This window comes from Callorhinus ursinus, unplaced genomic scaffold, assembly GCF_003265705.2.
Source record: "Callorhinus ursinus isolate GAN/ISIS: 27379988/994484 unplaced genomic scaffold, GSC_fseal_2.0 scaffold25, whole genome shotgun sequence".
NCBI classification, from domain to species: Eukaryota; Metazoa; Chordata; class Mammalia; order Carnivora; family Otariidae; genus Callorhinus; species Callorhinus ursinus.
In genome coordinates, this window is record NW_027397087.1 from 39768884 (window position 1) to 39790258 (window position 21375).

The window sequence follows — 21375 nt, forward strand, 5'->3', positions numbered from 1 at the left end:
GGGATCTAGTCCCACATCAGGCTCCTTGCTTGGCGGGGAGCCTGCTTCTCCCTCTGCCTGCTGCTTCCCATGCTTGTGCTCTCTCTCTCTCTGACAAATAAATAAAATCTTAAAAAAAAAAAGGCAATAGAGAGTCTGGCAGAATTAAGATTCTTGACATTCTACAGATCTGTAAAACACAACTTGAACACAAAAGTTTAGTGAGTAAATGATCAAGTTAGGGTTCTACTGAAAAAATTAAGTTCCCTACTCAGATTTAGTTATATTGACCATGTCTTCTTCTTTTTCTTCTTCTTCTTCTTCTTCTTTTTTTTTTTTTTTAATTCAGATATCTGCCTGAACTGGAACTTATGCTGTAAACATTTCTTTGTGGATTCATCTAAAAACCTGAGGTGAGATATTTTTTGAATTCTTTTGCCTTATAAAATATATTTTATAATAAGAAAGAATTATTTTTGAAAAATTTAAGGCAGTGCCAACTGTCTTTTCCTCTGAGACTTTAATAGGTAAATATTATTTATTATAAAGCTGCATATGTAGCATGCTTACTTTTAGTTTGTAGGACATTTGATTGAAGGAAATGAAACGGGTTCTAGTGATTATAGTAGTTTTGAGTGAATTTTTCCATTGTAATTCCAAAGGAATTTTTCTTTTATACTCAAAGATAGAGTTCACACTGCTATTCTGACACACATTTGAGAATGATACTGACATTCTAATCTGATATTCCTGAAGACAGATCCTTAATTTGTTAAGTCATCGATTTCAACAACTGGTAACTATTTTAGTAAGTCAGTTATTAGGAGTTTTCTTCACTCTGTTCTCTTGGACTTGATTATTTTCTGTAGTTACCTCTGTTTGGGGGGCTTATAAAATAAGAACATATCCTTTAGTATGTTTGTAGTTGGTTTTTATAGAAAGAAAGTTTCCATAATAGCATTTTACTCTAAAGATAGACTCATAGCCCTTTCTCTTTTCTCACGTGTCTGGGCTCCAGTTCTCTTCATCTTTTAATTTTTTAAGCAACCAGTCTGTCATCTGCTCTTTCCACCTCGAATCCAGCTACTCACTAAGCCATTCTTGTCACAGTCATGAGATTGCTTTTCTAAAAGATGAATGTTGTCATGTCCGTCCGAAACTCAAAATCCTTCAGTACCTTTACATTGCTTAAAGGATATTTTACAAACTCCTTTACAGAGCAGTAGAATCTCTTTACCCAGTTTTCCATCTCACTAGTGCTCTAGGAATGTTATGAACTAACATTTTTTAAAAAACAACTTTATTGAGAAATACTTTACATACCTTAAAATTTACCCATTTATTTAAAGTGTACAATTCAATGGTTTTTTTAGTTGTAGTTATGGAGTTGTACAGCTGTCACCACAATCTAATTTTAGAATATTTTCATCACTGCAGGGGTGCCTGGGTGGCTCAGTCAGTTGGGCATCCAGCTCTTGATCTCCGCTTGGGTCTTGATCTCAGGTTGTTGGGTTCAGGCCCCGTGTTGGGATCTGTGCTGGGTGTGGAGCTTACTTAAAAAAAAAAAATTAAAAAAAAAATAGAATAGTTTCATCACTCCAAAGAGATATTGGCATGTGTTAGCAGTTACCACTCATTCCTCCCTCCACTCAGTTCCTGTCAGGTACTAATCTACTTTCTGTCTCTATAGATCTGCCTATTCTGGATATTTCATATAAATGAAATTGTACAATATGCAGTCTTTTGTGACTCATTTTTTTCTACTTAGCATAAAGTTTTCAAGGTTTGTCCATGTTTTTGCATGATCAGTACTTCATTCCTTTTCATGACTGAATAACATTCCATTTTGAGTGTCAGGTCAGGTGACCTGGCGATAGAGAGACCTGAACTTCCAGGTGTCAGTGTAGCTAATTAAAAACAGTGATCCAGCATAAAAGTAATAGTTGAGCCTTTATTCACTTACTAAGGTAGTATAAGCAAGAGGTTAAACCTCAAAAAGTGCAGTTGTCCCACTCAGGTGGATCAGTACAGAGGTGGGAGGTGGATCATTTCACTGCAGTTTTATGGACCCAGGGCTGGTTCAAGAGTGAGGTGGAAGGGCTTGGGATCGAAAAGCACGGAGTCAGAGTAGAGAAAAAGTGTCTTCAGTGTTTCCTCCCTGATGAGAGGGCCTCAGCAGAGGTGCATGACGAAAGGCCTCAGCTCAAGGCCACAGGTAGACAGACTTCTGAATGAGGTCTAGGGCCTGGTCTAGGAATGTAGCCATGCTTAAGAACATGCTCAACCAGGGGGCCTGAGTTCCTGACTACAGCTGTCTTCAGAGACTGCAGTGCACTGGCTGTGTGCCCAGTCTGAGGTGGGTAGGACAGCTTTCCCATGTGAGGCCTGCCAGGTAAAGTCTTTGTAATTGCTTACAGTCAGGCTGGAAAATTAGAGATTTTAAGTTTTTTGTGAGGAGCCAGACTCCTCAATACACACACACACACACACACACACACACACACACACACGCATACACACCCATATTTTGCTTATCCATTCATCAATTGGTGGACATTTGGGTTGTTTCTGCATTCCTTCCTCCCCTCCCCTCACACACATTTTGGCTATTCTAAGCTTTTTGCTATGAACTTGTGTGTGTAAGTTTTTGTGTGCATATGGTTTCATGTCTTTTAGGTGTATACCTAAAAGTGTAATTTGCTGGGTCATTTGGTAACTCCATGTTTAACAATTTGTGGAACTGCCAAATGGTTTTCCAAAGAGACCGTATTATTTTACATTTCTACCAGCAATGTGTGGGGATTCCAGGTTTTCCATATCCTCACCTACATTTGTTACTATCTTTTTTTTTTTTTTTAAGTTATAGCCATTCTAGTGAATGGGAAGTTGGGAAGAACCTCACTGTGGTTTTGATATCTATTTCCCTAATGAGTAATGATGTTGAATATCTTTTCATGTGCTTATTGGCCATTTATATATCTTTTTTGGAGAAATGTCTATTTGAATCCTTTGCCCATTTAAAAATTATGTTACTTACCCTTTTATTGTAAGAGTTTTTTAGATATCCTGGATACAAGTCACTTAAATACATGATTTACAAATATTTTCTCCCAATCTGTGAGTTGTCTTTTTACTTTCCTGATATTGTCTTTTGAAGCACAAATTGTTTTTAATTTTATCTATTTTTCTTTTGTTGTTTGTGCGTTGGGTGTTATATCTAAGAAACCATTGCCTGGTTCAAGTTCATGAAGATTTACTCATATTTTCTTCTAAATATGAGCTCTTAAATTTAGGTCTGTGATTCATCTTGAGTTAACTTTTTTGGGGGGGTTGGAGGGAGAGGGGGAGAGAGAGAATCCCAAGCAGACTCCATGCCCAGTGTGAAGCCTGATATAGGGCTCAGTCTCCTGACCTGATACCATGACCTGAGCTGAAATCGAGTCAGATGCTTAACCAACTGGGTCACCCAGGTGCCCCCTTTTTGAGTTAATTTTTGTGTATTGTTTTAGGTAGAGGTTCAGCTTCATGCTTTTGCATTCAGATATCCAGTTGTCACAGACCATTGAATTATCTTGGCACCCTCGAAGAATATCAGTTGACCGTAAATGTAAGGTTTTGTTTGTGGACTTTCAATTCTATTCCAATAATTTATACATCTCTCCTTATGCCAGGAAGTTTTGAAATCATAAAATGTGACTTCTCCAACTTTGTGCTTCCTATTCAAGATTGTTTTGGCTCTTCCCAGATCCCTTGCATTTCCATATGAATTTTAGGATCAGTTTGTCAGTTTCTAGCAAGAAAATCCAGCTGGAATTTTGATGGGAATTATGTTGAATTTGTATTATGAATCTGTAAATCAGGTTGGAGATTTTATAATAGTATGTTCTCCAATCTGTGAACATGGAGGTCTTTCCATTTATTTATATGTTCTTTAATTTCTTTCAATGATGTTTTATAGTTTTTAGTGTATGTCTCCTACTTCTGCTAAATTTGTTCTTAAGCCCTTTATTTTTTGGATACTATTGTAAATGAAATTGTTTTCTTTTAATTTTTGGATTGTTCATTGCTAGTGTATGGAAATATAATTGATTTTTGTATCATGCAAACTCACAGAACTATTAGTTCAATTACTAGTTCTAAGTTGTTATTATATTAGTGAGAATTTTTTATATATAAAATTATGTCATCTATAAATAGTGATAGTTTTATTCCTTCCTTTCCAATCTGGATGCCTTTTATGTCTTTTTCTTACCTAAGCATCCTAGCTAAAATCTTCATTACAATGTTAAATAGAAGTAATGCGAATAGACATCCTTGTCTTGTTCCTGATCTTAGGGGGAAAGCTCTCAGTCTTTCAGCATTACCTGAGGGTTTTTTTATAACTGTCCTTTGTCAGGTTGAGATAGTTTCCTTTTATTCCTAGTTTGTTGACTGTTTTTGCCATGAAGGAGTTAACATTTATTGAGACTTCTATGTATGCCAGGCCCTATGCTCAGTGCTTTATATATAGTGTCTAATTTTCATTATAGTCCTGTGAGATAGAGACTGTTATTTTATCTTCATTCAGCTGGTAAGTGGTAGAATCAGATTACTGTTTTCAAAACTTGTGTGCTCAACCATTATCCATTAAATTCCCTGTACAAACTATGTTAATTTATACATGTGCCTTTGTCCATGTTGGTTTCCTCCTCCTTAAAATGCATGCTCCCTCTCTTTCCCCATTACAAACCTACCATAGTACTTTGTACCTGTCACTATCATAGTATTTTTTCCCTGTGTTGTGATTGTTTGCATGTATTTCTCTCATTTTAGAATCTGTGCTTGAAGTCGGGGACTTTGTCATATTTATTTTTGAATTTCCAGTACATAGTAGAGAGACAGGAAAGAGATAAGTCATAGGAGCCAAGGGATTAGAGTTTCAGAAGGGTGGAAGCAGTCAGCAGTGTCAGGTACTGCAGAGAGATGAAGTAAAATAAGGGTCACAAAATGCCTGTAGGTTTCATCTTTTAGTGATTTCAGCAAGAGTATTTTTTTTTTTTAGTAGCAGTGGGGACTGAAGCAAGATTGTGGTAGGTTGAGCAGTGAATGAGAGATGAAGAGACTGCCTCAAGTAGAGACTGTCCCCACTGTTGTGAAAGTTTAACTGAGAAAGGGAAGAATGAGTTTAGGGTCCTACATAGAAGGGAATGTAAGGTATTTTTTTAAAAAGGGGAGGGGCTTGAACATGCATATATACAGAGGTGGTAGGAGAAAGGACAAGTTAAGAGCAAGCTTAAGTAGAGAGAGGACTAATAGAGGGAATAGGCTTTTGTTTAGAGACAGGAGATTGCCTAAGAACACAAGATTTTCCTGGAGTGGCCTCTTTCTTCTGAGGGAAGGAAGTACCCATGGATGTAGTCAGAGGTAAATATGTGGTCGTGAATTAGAAAATATAGGGAGTTCCCTCATTTCCCCGGAGTAGACAACAAAGTTGTTGGCTTTGGGTTGCGCCCCTATTTCTTGCCTTTTCAGTGTACTTCTGTATCTTGGAGATCTTTCCATATACTTAGATCTACTTCATTCATGTTTACAGCTGCAGGATATTTTGTATATGAATATTGTATCAATTATGTAACCTGCATTTCAATGGATTATAGTGTTTACTCCCATAAAAGTCATGTTGAATGAATAAATTCTACCTTTAAAAAGTAGAAAATCATTATAATACCTTAATTCTGTGCCTTAATTTTGGATTTATTCTGTACATAAACACACATTGAACAAGCTGATAATACGTATCTACCCAAACTGAGTTGTCTTTAAAATATAAAGATATCTTAAATATTCAGGGGCACCTGGGGTGGCTCAGTTGTTAAGTGTCTGCCTTCGGCTCAGGTCATGATCCCAGGGTCCTGGGATCAAGCCCCACATCGGGCTCCCTGCTCAGCGGGAAGCCTGCTTCTCCCTTTCCCACTTGCCCTGCTGTGTTCCCTCTCTTGCTGTGTCTCTCTCTGTCAAATAAATAAATAAAATCTTTAAAAAAAAAGATATCTTAAATATTCAAAAGTGATACCCTTACTTATCATGGTCAATTTATTTCTGGGATTGAGTGATAAGTATCTTGTTTTTAGGCGTTTGCTGTTTTATACACTGATGTGAGAAACATTCCCGTATATTACTCTGTACATGTGGGAGAGATTCTCCTGTACATATACCTATGAATGGAATTGCTGGGTCATAGGGTAGTAAATCGTAAATTTAAAGAGTTAATACAAAATTTATTTCCAGAGTGATTGGAAATAAATTACTGTCACCATTGTATAAGAGATCCTGTTTTACAGTCTCTTTAATAGAGTTTTCAGACTTTTAAATTTTGCTAAATGATCTAAAATAAAATAATATTGTGATCTTAAAAAACTAAAAATTGAGGTATAATTTTCAATTTTATGATAAAATGCATAGATCTTCTACAGTTTAATGAGTTTTGACAAATGCATTTACCTATGTAATCCACACCCGTATAACATGTAAAACATTTTTATTACTCTGTAAGTTCCTTAAGGCTCCTTCCTTGACATTCTGTCCTCTCACTAGAGCAAACCACTTTCCTGATTTCTGTCACTTTATTTTTTTTTTGAAGAAATTCATCTGGGGGCGTCTGGGTGGCTCAGCTGTTAAGCGTCTGCCTTGGGCTCAGGTCATGATCCCAGGGTCCTGGGATCGAGCCCCGCATCGGGCTCCCTGATCAGCGGGAAGCCTGCTTCTCCCTCTCCCACTTCTCCTGCTTATGTTCCCTCTCTCGCTCTCTCTCTGTCAATTAAATAAAATCTTAAAAAAAAATTAATCTGTTCTCATCTCACCAACTTCTTTCTTACCATTCTCTTTTTTAATTTTTTAAGAAGTTGTAAAAAATAACACAAATTTATTATTTTAACCATTTTTAAGTATACAGTTCAGTGGTATTAAGCACTTTAAGAATGTTGTGCATTGGTCACCATCATCCATCCCCATAACTCTTTTTTCATCTTATAAAATATCTATATGCAATAAACAATAAATCCCCATTTTCCTCTACCCCCAGTCCCTGGCAACTGCCAGAACTACTTTCTGTCTTTATGATTTTCACTTCTCTCAGTACCTCATGTGAGTAGAATCATACAGTATTTGTCTTTTGTACCTGGCTTTTTCATTTAGCGTCATGTCCTCAAGGTTCATCCATGTTGTAGCAAATGGCACAGTATTCTTCCTTTTTGAGGTTGAACGATATTCCATTGTACATATATGCCACATTTTGCTTATGCATTCATCTGTCAATGGATACTTGGTTGCTACCATGTTTTAGCTATTGAAAAATGCTTCTGTGAACAAGGGGTACAAATATCTCTTTGAGACCCTGCTTTCAATTCTTTTGGGTATATACCCAGAAGTGAAATTGCTGGATCATATAGTAATTCTATTTTTAATTTTTGAGGAACTACCATGCTGTTTTTTTTTTTAAATTTTATTTATTTGACAGAGAGAGACACAGCTAGAGAAGGAACACAAGCAGGGGCAGTGGGAGAGGGAGAAGCAGGCTTCCTGCGGAGCAGGGAGCCCGATGTGGGGCTCGATCCCAGGACCCTGAGATCATGACCCGAGCCGAAGGCAGACGCCTAACGACTGAGCCACCCAGGCGCGACAGCAGTGGTACCATGTAACATTCCCCCAACAGTGCACAGGTCCAGTTTCTCCACATCCTCATCAGCACTTGTTGTTTTTCTGGTTTGTGTGTGTGTGTGTTTTAATACTAGCCCTCCGACTGGATATGAGGTGGTATCTCGTTGTAGTTTTGATTTGCATTTCCCTAGTGATCAGTGATATTGAGCATCTTTTCATGTGCTTACTGGCCATTCATATATCTTCTTGGAGAAATATCTATTCAAGTCCTTTGCCCATTTTTGAATTGGTTGGTTTTGTTATTGTTGAGTTTTAGGAATTCTATTTTCTGGATATTAATAATCCCTTATCAGATATATGATTTGCAACTATTTTCTCCTATGTTGTGGCCTTCTTTTTTACTCTGTGGATAGTGTCTTTTGATGTGCAAGGTTTAAAAATTTTTGTGGGGTCCAGTTTGTCTTTGCTTTTGTTACCTGTGCTTTTGGTATATTATATCCAAGAAATCACTGCCAAATCCAATGTTATAAAGCTTCTGTCCTATGTTTTCTTCTAAGAGCTTTATTGTTTTAGGTTTTACATTTAGATATTTGATCCATTTTGAATTAAGTTTTGTACATGTTAGGTAAGGGTCCAGCATGGTGGGTACCCAGTTTTCCCAGCACCACTGTTGAAAAGACTTTCTTGTTCTCATTAATTACTTTGATGACTTTGTCAGAAATCAGTTGACTATTATGTGTATGTCTATTTCTGACCTCTGTCGTCTGTTTTATTGACATTTTTCTCTTTGCTGATATAATGCTATATCGATTACAGTAGTTTAATAGTAAGTTTTGAAGTGAAATGGTGGAAGTTCTCCAATTTTGTTCTTCTGAAGATTTGTTTTGACTCTTCTAGGTCCTTCGTATATTCATACACAGTTTAGAATCCACTTCTCCATAGGGATTTTAGGGCTAGCTTTTCATTTTTTACAAAAACATCCGTAGATTTTACTTGACACTGTGTTCATTCCACAGATCAATTTGGAGAGAATAGACATGTTAATATTGTAAACGTGATATCTTTCTCCATTTATTTAGATCATCTGTAATTTCTCAAGAGCCATAATTTTATTTTCTTTTTCAGTGTACAGATTTTGCACTTTGATTTTTTAATACTATTATGACTATTATGACATTTTAAAAGTATTTCATTTCCACTGTTCATTGCTAGTATGTAAAAATATAATTGAATTTTGTATATTGGCCTTTGTTAGTTCTAGTAACTTTGTGGGGTTTTTTTGTTTGTTTTGTTTTGTTTATTTTGATTCTCTAGGCTTTGTTATGTAATTATGATGTGTATGTAAGTAAAGATAGTTTTACTTCTTCCTATCAACCTGTATTTCTTTTCCTTGCCTCCTTTTACTGACTAGAACCTCTAGTACAGTATTGAATAGAAGTTGTGAGAGCAGGTGTCCTTGGTTTGTTCCTGAATTTAGGAAGAAAGTTTTCAGACTTTTACCATGAAGTTGTTAGCCTCAGGTTGAAGAGCCCTTTCTATTCTTCATTTGCTGAAAGGTTTTTTTTTTTTTTCTTTTAATCATAAATGGATGATACTGGATTCTGATTGTGGTGTTAAAACGATTTTTTTAAAGGATTTTTAAAAAGGGGTTATAATCATGACTCATACAGTTATAAAATGAACACTTGTCAAATGTTTAACTCACTAGTTAATGAGGAAACTGGTAAGATGTTAAAGTCAGTTCAGAGGCAAATTTGAAGAGTCACTCATTTGTATGCAGTAAAGGAATGCTGAAATGAATTTTTCAAATGGATGCAAAAACTGATCTATCCATTGGGCATTTATCACTTGTAATCCACTGGACACAACTAATTAGCTCTTTTATGCTCAAGAATAGTTCACATTATTATGTTTTCTACAGTTTTTAAATTTAAAAACTGCCCAAAGGCAATAAAAGGTAGAGGTAATGAATGTCTGAGCTAGAGAGAAATGTAGGTAGTCTTTTCTTTTTTGGTCTGTTTTCAAAGCTTTTTATTGTTTTTACTGACAAAGAGTTTTGCTTTGAATTTCTATGATCTCCAGTAGTGTTGAACATTGTTCATACATTTATTGGTTATATGCATATGTTCTAATGTCAAATGCCTCTTCAATCTCTCTTGTCCATTTTTCTGACCATGTTTTGGTTGTGTGTGTTACTGCTTTATATGTTCTTGATAATAATGCATAATAAGTTGGGTGTATCGTGAATACTTTCTCCTATTTTATAATTTGTATTTTCACTTCCTTTAAGGTATTTTTTGAACAGTTCTTAATTTTAGTACAGACTTCCTTGTCTTGTTTAAGAAATCTTTCCTTATCCTGAGGTTAAAAGATACTCATCTTTTCTACTAAGTTTTTCAAAGTTTTTGACATTTAAGGCCTTGATCCATCTGGTGTGATGGATTTTCATATGGTATGATGTTAGGATCAAACTTCACCTTTTTTTTTTTTTTAAACATAGATGTGATGTACTGAATGTTTGTGTCTCCCCAGACTTTTTTTTTTTTTAAGATTTTATTTATTTATTTGACAGAGAGAGACACAGCGAGAGATGGGACACAAGCAGGGGGAGTGGGAGAGGGAGAAGGAGGCTTCCTGCAGAGCAGGGAGCCTGATGCGGGGCTCCATCCCAGGACCCCGGGATCATGACCTGAGCCGAAGGCAGACGCTTAACCGACTGAGCCACTCAGGTGCCCCTCCCCAGACTTTCTATGTTGAAGCCCCAGTGTGTTGGTATTTGGGATAGGGCCTTTGGGAAGTACTTAGGTTTAGATGAAGTTGTGAAGGTGGGGCCCTGGTCTGATGGAAACAGTGCCTTGATAAAAAGAGATGTTAGAGAATTTGCTCTTTTTCTCTCCTCTCTCTGTGAGGACACAGCCAGAAGGTGGCCACCTGCAAGCCAGAAAGAGAGCTCTTACCAGAACCTGACTGTGTTGGCACCCTCATCTCAGACTTCTAGCCTCTAGAACTGTGAGAAAATATTTCTGTTGTGTAAGCCACCTGGTTTATGGCATTTTGTTATGGCAGCTTTAGTACTTGATATTTTCCTTTGTCAGATACTGCTTATGTGGGGAGGATTAGGTTTAATATTAGTCCCAGTGATATCAGGGGCAGGAGTTGGAGAGCCCCAGGCACTGCAGAGCTTGAGTCAGTCACTCCTCACCCCATACCATGTAACTTTAGGTCACTTCTTTACCTGTTTCTCTTGAGGAAGAACTTGCCTTTAGGACAAGGCACTGCTGTGATTACTGGTGCTCAGCCCAAGGGCTTGTGTTACAGGAGAAGGTGATGGAAAGAAACAGCCAGGGAACGTTATTTTCCTGAGGATTTGAGGTCTGAGTAATGCATATATGGGGCCAGGTTGTGTGCACGTAGGTGCTGGCGCACAAGAAAAGCAAAAACCAGAACTCAGTAGTTCTTTTTCTGTTTTGTTATCCCACAGCCTTGGTGAGCTGCCTCGTGCCGCAGGCCAAAGCCACCATTCCACACATACCAGTTGGAAAGGGGTCCTTGTCCCCCCAGGTGTTTCTCATCATTCTTTCCAGTTTTTCTGTGTACCTTCCCCAAGGGCTGATCTCCTGAGATGTGGTCAGTAGTGTTGCTAATTCAGCATCCTGGCAGGAATTGGAGCCAGCAGAAATTTTTTCTTAGCTTTCTTAGACTTCCTTTACATAGTTACAGATGACTTTAATCTGACAAAAAAATGAGTTTGTTCAAGATTCCTCAGTCATCTGCAAGACTTCTTCCATGCTGGGTCTGAAGCCTTCCACAGAGGCTGTGTAGAGGGAGGCTGGCTGTAGCAAAGAGTCCCACAGAATCTTTTTGATCATCCAGTGGTGTTTCACTGAATGTTCACCCAGCCCTGGTTGCCTTTTTGGATAGGTGGACCCAAAAGGTCCTTTAGGTGGGGTGACTTACTTCTAAGAGAGTCTCTGACTTAAAGTGGGTCTCCTTCTGCTTAGTAATGTTACTTTAAATTCTAATTCCAGACAGTTATTCTTGCTCAAAACGACCCATGAATTTTTAAGTATTATATTGCATCTTTCATGTAAATTTTATATTCTGCTTATAATGAATATGTTGATATTAAAATCTTTTGTTAAGTTACTTACATCAAATAAACTTGCTCCTCCAAGAGAATGTATTACATTTATTCTGTTGTTTTGCTTACTGCCTGCTGTATCTCCACCCCCACAAAAGAATTAGTCTGCCATACAATACTACTTTTCATGATAAACCCCAGTGTTGTACTTATTTTTCTTTTTATCCCTGTGATTCCAGAGAAGACGCAGAACCTGTTTCTCACTTAATTTTGACATAGGAAGGCTGGGTCTGAGGTCCCAGAGGGGGTCTCGCAGGACCAGCCAAGAAGGTCCTTGGCTTAGCGCAGGATAGAAATCAAATGCGAGCCAGGAGGAAGTGAGAGCAGAGTTTATTGAATAGCATAAGTGATAGAGTACAGCAGATGGAGTGTCTGGGAGTCTCAGAAAAGAAGTGAGTCTCCCCGCTGCTTGGGGTTAGGAGTTTATATTGGAAAGGGGTCAATGGTACGTGTTCCTTCAGGAATCCAGGGTAGGGTCTGATCAAAAGTAGTGTCAGGTGAACAGTAGGTATTATTCCATAAATCACCGAAGGTAATGGGGTAATGATGCACTAGCATCAACTGAGGTTTGAAGCCATTGTCCCGACACATGCTCGTGATCTCTTCTTAGATGTTATCAGGTGTATGGGGGCCTAGGACAGAATTCAGAGAATGGTTAACTTTCTTGCTTCCCCCTTGGAGTGGGATCATAGCGGCTTTGGTTTACTCAGATGCAAGATGAGATACAGAGCATGAGTAAATGGGGCCAGGTAAACAGCAGACTGGGAGCCTTTCTAAAATGGAGTCCTTTCAGGTTCTCTATCTCAGTTTTGTTTGCCTAGCCCTGGCATAGTCCTGCCAGGTTTGCCACAGAATAGGTGTTCCATATTGTTGAATTAAATTAACACATAGCAAAGTAGTTAGGATTTATAATAGGAGTTGCATTCTAGATAGAAAAGTAGGTACTCATATCCACGGTGGGTCTTATATTTTGACATGGTTAGAATAAATAGTGTGTGGGGGCAGGTAGAATCTATAGAACTTGATGACTCTGCCCCTCCCCCCTCAAATAAAGAAAGAAAAAGAAAATAGAACTTGTGGGATGAGGTTTTTCTGAGATATTCAAATGGAGATGTGCAGATCTGTATGCAGTTCTTGGAGAGAGGTGGAGGCTTGAGAGAGAGATTTTGAGGTTAATAGTTTTTCGGGAGTAGTTGAAGAAGAAATTGCTCAGGATTGAGGACAGAACCCCTGGGTCCATCTAGTTTTAGCAGACAAGTACAGGGAAAGGCACTGGGAGAAAGAGATTGAGGAGAAACTGAGTGTTAACAAAGGATTTTATAGCAACACCCTTGGTTTCATCTCTGTCTAGAGACCAGATTTTCCTTTCAGCACCCTGTATTTGATCTTGTACCCTTTTTTTGTTTCCAGCATTCTCTGCTGGGAGAAATTGTGGATGAAAAATAGTTTTATTTTTGAACGCAGCAACGGCTGGTTTCTTTATATTTCCTCTAAATTTTGTTTGAAAACAAGACTTTCTTCTTTAGCTCATCTCTCCAGCTGCACCTTCTGTTACATGTGTAAAAGAAACCAGTTGACACTTTGGACATTCTGCTTAGAAATTACCTTAGCTAGAAGTAACAGTTCATTGCCAGCATTTTCTGCTTTTTTGACTTATCACAAGCAACAGTTTCGCTAAATTTTCTGCCCCTTCATAATGGTCTTTTTTCCTCCAGCTTCTGATAACGTTTTACTCCCTCTCCTTTAAGGCCTTTCCAGTAGCCTCTTCAGTGCTCATCAGACTTTTGCTGTGAGATCCTTGTGACCCCTTCCTGTTCGTGTCTACCACCCAATCCCACAGCGGGTGTCACCTCTTTTATGTTTTTATTATGTCAGCACTCCAGTTCCAGGTGCCAGATTCTGTTCTGGAAACTATCACTGTTTAGCAAACCGCCCCAAACCTAGTCTCAGAACCTGCATCACTTTTCCTAACCAAGCCTGGGAAGTCAGTCCTTGTCACTTCACCACACTCTTTTGGTTACAAGCAAGTTAAATGCCAGCTTGGATATAAGCAGGGAATCAGACTCCACATCTTTGTGGGTGAGCCACAAATTTACACCATAGAAGAGCATGTGGGTGGCAGGTATTTTTGTGGCATATTTTGAAAGTCTGCAGATGGATAAAATAAAATACATAGAATTACAGGGGAAACCAATTATATTAAAGTTTATTTTTTATTTTTTTATTTTTTTATTTGAGAGAGAACGAGAGAGCATGAGTTGTGGGGAGGAGCAGAGGAAGAGGGAGAAGCAGACTCCCGGCTGAGCAGGGAGCTAGATACAGGGCTCAATTCCAGGACCCTGAAGTCATGACCTGAGCCACCTAGGCACCCCTATATTAAAGTATTATTACCAAACTAAGTGTAATAAAGTATTATGTGTTTAATACGATACACTGCAAGGTATAGTGGCAGGCTTATAGTAATTTAGTAAATATAGTATTAGTAATTTTAAAGGTTGGAGGAAATAAAGAAATAATTTATTTTCCCATCCAAGTTCATAGGTCTCCTGAGTTCTATCCACAGACCCTCCAGCCTCTAGATGAAGAGCCCTTGGATTAATGTAATGGTGTGAGCAGAGGTCACATTGCTGTGGCCTGGGGAGTGAATGTGGTGAGGGGAAGGCAGAGACTAAGGGGGAGGACACCATACAGTAAGTTCCATATACTAGCATTTATTTACCTTTTAATAAGCTAAGGGGTTTGTTGCTTTTTAGATAGAGACTTAAATATGTTTATGTACTGAGAGAAAGACACTAGTGAAGAGAGAAAGTTGAAATATAAGAAGGATAAAGGCTATGTAAAAGGTTTCTGAGAAGGGAGGAGAGGATGTGGTCTTGACGTTAGGTAAAAGCATTAGGGAGGGAGGAGCAAGTTAAAGGAATTATAGATGTTTGTGGGTGCTGTTACCAGGTCACATGACATTCTGAGAACTGTATATCAGTATGATAAATTTCAACACAGGGACAAGGGAGGCCAAGGCAGGCCCCAGAGAACATTAGAGCAGAGGTCTGGGGTAAGTATGTGAACACTGGGGATAGGGTGGGGAGAAAAAAAAGGTAATAAAGCAGGGACAGCAAAAAGTAACTGATATAAGAAGACAAACTTTGCCTAGTTTACAGTTTTGTTTAGTGCCTTCTTTTGACCAGTCATTCTCCTGACCATGGATATTGATAGAAAAGTGGAATGAGAATAAAATGCAGTTATATATTTGACTTCTGCTTATTTAGGGTTAACTTTTTCTAAATATCTTGTTTAGTATAACATAATTAATACTTGTATTGCTCTTGCCACAGAGTAACATGAATGCCGAAGAGCTTCTTTTTCATGGTTATTTGGGGGTGATATTGAAAAGCAGTGCATGCGTTTACTGCTTCCATGCTTACAGCTGGATGGAAATTGGCCTCAAAGGGTCCATGGTTTTCTTTGTCATTAGCCAACAGATGCTTGCTACAGTGTTTTGCTCACTGAGTCTTTATTTAATGTGAGGGTAATGCATCTCTGTACACTAATGAGCAGAGCTCTGCATTACAGTAGCTCATTTGTGTATAACAAATATCTGCCTTTGGCCACACATTGATCCTTTACTAAATGATTTTTTTTTTTTAAACCACGCTGTTTCCAACACCTGGTTGGCATATCTATCTTCATATTGCTTTGACTTTCTAGTAAGTTGATCCTGAATTTAGTAGGTCTATCTTATAGGAGAAATATTTTTTTTTCTGTTAAAGAATTACTTCAGATCTTCTTGAAACAATAAAATTTTTAAAACTTCAAGTTGGTACTATAAATCATAAAAAAACTTAGGTTTTAGGCACAAATAATCGTTTATACATGAGTATGTTATAAAATTGCTAATTCATGATATATATATTTATTTATTTTTACTGTGAAAGTTTTATTTAATCATTTTTGTTTACAACTGAAACTCTGGGAACTCAAAGTTAACATCCTTGCCTGTAAGCTTCTTATAGACACCAGAAAAATTTTCAACCTTGTGTTCCACGTTGTTCTGCTATGCTTTATCCAAATGAACCTTGATCAGCCGGCTGCCATCCAGTTTCACACAGATTCTCTTGCCCACAATTTCACTTGGGAAAACCAAGTCCTCCAGGATCGCGTCATGCACGGCTGTCAAAGTGCGGCTCCTGGGACGCTTTTGCTTATTTTTTGTACGGCTTTTTCAAGTTGGCTTAGGCAGAATTCTCCTCTGAGCGATAAAAACAACGTGCTTCCCACTGAACTTTTTCTCCAATTCACGGACTAGCTGGACTTGGATTTTCTGGAAAGATTTCAGCTGAGGAACGGGAACAAAGATGATAATAGCTTTCTGACCACCGCCAACTTCAATTTCCTTGGCGGCTGTGATATCCAGCTCCCTCAGCTGGGCCTTGAGGTCAGAGTTCATCTCCAACTCAAGGAGAGCCTGGGAGATGCCAGACTCGAACTCGTCCGGCTTCTCGCCATTGGGCTTCATGATCTTTGTGCTTGAACTGAACATAGCCTTCTCCTTGATGAGAGTGCCGGCCTAGAAGAGCTCTATATATTATTAATATTAGTACTTGTATCCTAATATGTAAATATATATACTTATATATAATTATATATATATCTTACCACAATTAAAATATTTTGAAGTATATAAGTTATATGTAATATACATTACATATATAATATTGCAGATATACATGTATATATATCCTTTTTATTGTGGTAAAATGTCCAGGCTCTCTCCACAGCCCCCATCTTCTCTCAGTAGCTACCTGCTAGCTACCCTTCAGGTCTAGGGGTGCACACATCTGCATGAAGACTTGTCCTGGAAATGGACTCAGTCATTTGAACTAGGCATTCTGGAGTTCCAGGTAGGTGAAAAGTGGTCTCCGTGGGTCAGACCCAGCAAGACACTTTCTCTTGGCCCTTTGCATTGCTCATTACATAGAGAATGGTGTGGCCTCCTAAGGGCTAAATCTGTTGCTTTCATCTAAGGGTAGTAGTGATTTTTTTTTTTTTAAAGATTTATTTATTTATTTGAGAGAGAGAGAGAATGAGAGATAGAAAGCACGAGAGGGAAGAGGGTCAGAGGGAGAAGCAGACTCCCTGCTGAGCAGGGAGCCCGATGTGGGACTCGATCCCGGGACTCCAGGATCATGACCTGAGCCGAAGGCAGTCGCTTAACCAACTGAGCCACCCAGGCGCCCTTAAGGGTAGTAGTGATTTTAATCTTTTTTAAAAGTTTTTATTTATTTCTACACACAGTGTGGGTCTTGCACTCACAGCCCCAAGATCAAGAGTCACATACTTCTCTGACTGAGCCAGCCACGTGCCCTTAATAATCTTAGTAGAACTACCAAACTTGATTGCTCCAACTTCATTCCTTCCTTTTGTTGTATATATGGTCTTTTAGGGTTCCCAGATTCAATTTCAGTGTCAGAGGCAGGGGTACCAACACACAACACCAAGCAATTCTCAGAGCAAGATTTCTGAGAATTCAACTCAATTCTGACACCATCTACCCAGAGATAGCATCACATTTCACAGGTTAAGGGTTCAGTCCTACAAGACTGCCCTCACACTCTACTTCAGACACCAGTCACAAGCCCCAGGCTCTTACCTGTGCTCCTGACCAACCAGCTACATATTGTAGGTTCCAACAACCTCCTCTTTAGGTTCAATTAATTTGCTAGCACAGCTCACAGAACTTAGGGAAACACTTATTTACATTTACCAGTTTATTAAAGGATATGATAAAGGGTATGAATCAATATCTAGATGAAGAGCTATCTAAGGTGACATTCCTAACAAAGGAGCTTCTGTCCTCATGGACCTGGGGGCCTGCTTCAACATTCTGGCCCCCCCCCAAACGTGGAAGCTCTCTAAAAAGGAGGACTAAAAAAGCTGTCCTCTCAGGTTTTTATGGAGGCTTCATTACATAGTCACAATTGACTAAGTCATTGACCATTGGTTGATTCAACCTCTAGCCCCTCTCCCCTCCCCACTCTGGGGTGGAGTGAGGGTGATTGTAAAAGTTCCAAGACTAATCACATGGTTGGTCCTCCAGGCAACAAATCCCTGCCCTTTGGGTGCCCTTGGTCCAGAAGTCACCTTCATTAATAATAAGACATCCATTTCACCTTTATGGTCTGAAGTGTTTTCAGGAACTATGGATGCAGAGCAAATATTTCTGAGAAAAAAATTTTGGTCATTCAGATGATACAAATCATTATAAATCATCATATCACATATGGCCAGAAGGATTTTTCTAAAGCCAAAGTCAATCACATTCCTGCTTGAAATTTTTTAAAAGTTTATTTATTTATTTGAGAGCGAGAAAGAGAGACAGATGGGTGGGTGGGAGAGGAGGAGCAGGGGGAGAGGGACAAGCAGACCCTCTGTGCTGAGTGCAGAGCCTGAGTAGGGCCTGATCTCAAGACCCTGAGATCATGACCTGAGCCAAAACCAAGCGTTGGACTTGTAACCACCTGAGCCACCCAGGCATCCCCCCTGCTTGAAACTTTTCAGTGCTTCACATTTTCGTTGGGATAAAGTCTAAACTTCCTAAATTGCCTTATTGAAGATCCTTTGTTTCCCATTCTGGTGATAGCTTATTTTTTCATCTTTACTTATTTTAGGGCTATGTTGTTACCATGCCAAACAAGTGCTCTTTTCTAGCTACACAACTTTGCACAGGCTGTAGATCTTTCATGCTCCCCTTTCCTTGTGAACAACCTCTAATATATCTACCAAACTTCTTATAACACTCAGTGAAAAAATTAGGTAGTCTGACAAGCCTTTTTTCACTTCCTCAGAAGAATTAAGTTCCTTTCCATTTCTATATTTCCATTGTGATTTGTACACATTTCTGTTTTAGCATTTGTTTTATTATATAATATTTGCACATCTGTAAGCCATACCCTCTACCTCCAGAAGCAAGGGCTAATGTACTTCAGCATGGTGTTTCCCAGTATTTCCACTAAAAGTGCCTGGCACACAATAGGTGCTTAATAAATGTGTTGAATGAATATTATTTTTGTTGTTTTTTAATTTATTTGAGGGGGGGAGAGAGTGAGCACGCGTGAGTGAGCAGGGGGAGGGGCAGAGGGAAGAGGAAGAGAGAGAATCTTAAGCAAACTCCCTGCTGAGCATGGGGCTGAATCTCCAGACCCTGAGATCATGAAACCCAAGCCAGAATCAAGGGGCAGATGCTCAGCCAACTGAGCCAACCAGGCATCCCTGTATATTGTAATAAGTAGAATACTTTAAGTGTGAATTGCTCTAAATAGAATATGTTTATAGTAAGCTCTTGCATGTCCAAGGCAAGTGAGGAATGAAGTATTCCAATAGTTGATTATGCTATGTAATAGCCAACTATAAATTATCTTTAGATAATTTTAATACAAAAATAATGGGTTATACAGAATTTATCTGTCTTTATTATAAGGTGCTTCAGCTTGATCATTCTGAATTGTATGGCTCTTTTAAAGCTGTGGCTGAGGAAACTAAGAAATCGAATATGGTGCTTTGTCACAAGCTGGGTTTTTTTTCCAGTTGAGTTTCTGACACACTCATTCACTTATTATTTTGCTTACCTAAAGAGTTCACCATTACATTATTATCAAATGCAGTTTTAAAAATGCTCAGAAAACAGACAAGCAGTGTACTTTATGGTGTATGCACTGTCTCAGTTCACCAGACAACTTGCTACCTTTAGGCTGTGCCCTCTCCTCTATTCAGTGACAGTCCTTGCTGAGCCCAAGTGAAGTCTTATAGCTGAGCTAAGCAGTTAATTAGATGGTGTTCTCTGGCCATGACTGTTTCAAGAGTGCTTGATCTCCACCCGAATTATATATTTATTCTCTCATTCATGTGCAAGTAATGTGAGTGGCTGCAGCTCATTTGTGTATTAATGTAATGGTTCTCTTCTGCTCTCACCTGCTCAACAACAGTATTACCAATTATTATTTGTGAGACTCAGAAATTACTTTAATGCATGTGGCCCTGCATTTCAAAGCATTTCATATCTTTGAAAGTGACTTTTGACAGAGGCCTCTTTGGAATAGAGAAAATGCTCTCAATGTATTTGCACAAATGATCTGAAAACCATCATGATGGCTGAGCTCTGACTTCCCACATTGCTGTGTTATGTCCTCTTGTTAAACCTAGAAATCTTGCTGCAAAGCTTGATCCTTTTCAAAGCAGATGTGTATTTTCTCAGTAATATCCAGAAACATATAAATATGACTCTTACTTAGTTACTATATTGTTCAGTTGGCTCATCTCCATATGAGTCCTTTTCTTTTAATCAGTTTCCCAGTCGGTCTCTCCCTTTAGCTGCATAATCAGTATTTGTAACATAATTATTTATGAAAATAAGTCATCTTGACTTAAGTACAAGAACCGATTGACCTAAGGGTTAACTTGAAAATCCTACATGAAAGAAAGTAAAGGATTGATGAAGTAATTTTTTAGGATGTGTTTATTAGAGTCATTAATTATAGAAACAATAGACTTCTTAATTGAGTATGATAAAATATTCAGCAACTCACTAACCCAGCTGTTCTGTTTAAATAATCTGTGAATAAACAATAAAAATAATCCTTGCTACCTTATATTAAGCCAGTATCAGTAGAGGTTTTTTTTTTATCAGTAGAGTTTTTAATTTGGGAATATATCAAAAGACTTGTCTTTGATGTGAGAATTTTAATGTTAAGCTGACTGGTTCTATTAAATACAGAATGCAAACATTTATGTCTTTATGGTATGACTTTAAAAATAATTATTACCTGAATTGGGGCACCTGGGTGGCTCAGTCATTAAGCGTCTGCCTTTGGCTCAGGTCATGATCCCGGGGTTCTGGGATTGAGCCCCACCTTGGGCTCCCTGCTCGGTGGGGAGCCTGCTTCTCGCTCTCCCTCTGCCACTTTCCCTGCTTGTGCTTGCTATCTCTCTCCCTCTCTCTCTGTCAAATAAATAAATAAAACCTTAAAAAAATAAAAATTATTATTACCTGAAGTAAAAAATGTGATTGCTTGCTAAGGCATACTTTTTTTTTTTGTATAAGTCAAGTTATGAGTGAGAAAGATTTTTTTTTAAGATTTTATTTATTTATTTGACAGAGAGAGACACAATGAGAGAGGGAACACAAGCAGGGGGAGTGGGAGAGGGAGAAGCAGGCTTCCCGCGGAGCCAGGAGCCCGATGCGGGACTTGATCCCAGCACACTGGGATCATGACCCGAGCCGAAGGCAGATGCTCAACGACTGAGCCACCCAGGTGTCCCGTGAGAAAGATTTTCAATCTCTATTTTAAGAGAAGCAGTATTCAGGGGCACCTGGGTGGCTCAGCCAGTTAAGTGTCTGCCTTAGCTCAGGTCATGATCCCAGGGTTCTGGGATCAAGCCCCACGTCGGGCTCTTTGCTCCTCGGGGAGCCTGCTTCTCCCTCTCCTGCTCCCTCTGTGCTCTCCCTCCCTCCCTTTCTCTCTCTCTCTCTCTCAAATAAATAAATAAAATCTTAAAAAAAGAGAAGCAGTATTCAGTGTCCTAGATTTTACTTGTGGTTCCATCATGAGCTACTAGCTGGCTATCTT

The 21375-nt window shown here is 38.6% G+C and overlaps 1 protein-coding gene and 1 pseudogene across 18 annotated transcripts in view; one reads left to right on the forward strand and one right to left on the reverse strand.

Annotated features, from left to right (window-relative positions):
- Nucleotides 1-21375, forward strand: part of PEAK1 (pseudopodium enriched atypical kinase 1) — a 361282-nt gene that overhangs the window by 47838 nt on the left and 292069 nt on the right. For 12 of the 18 annotated variants that reach the window (XM_073877414.1, XM_073877413.1, XM_073877408.1 and 9 more), the window contains one exon: nucleotides 329-392. The exons of 4 other annotated variants lie outside the window; for them this stretch is intronic. The gene's annotated coding sequence lies outside the window, so the exon portion shown is untranslated. Of the gene's footprint in view, nucleotides 1-328; nucleotides 393-3488; nucleotides 3587-14766; nucleotides 14808-21375 lie in introns of those variants that run through there. 2 more of the 18 variants (XM_073877412.1, XM_025883806.2) reach the window with 2 other exon arrangements.
- On the reverse strand, nucleotides 15675-16399 carry LOC112832961 (small ribosomal subunit protein eS7-like; annotated as a pseudogene).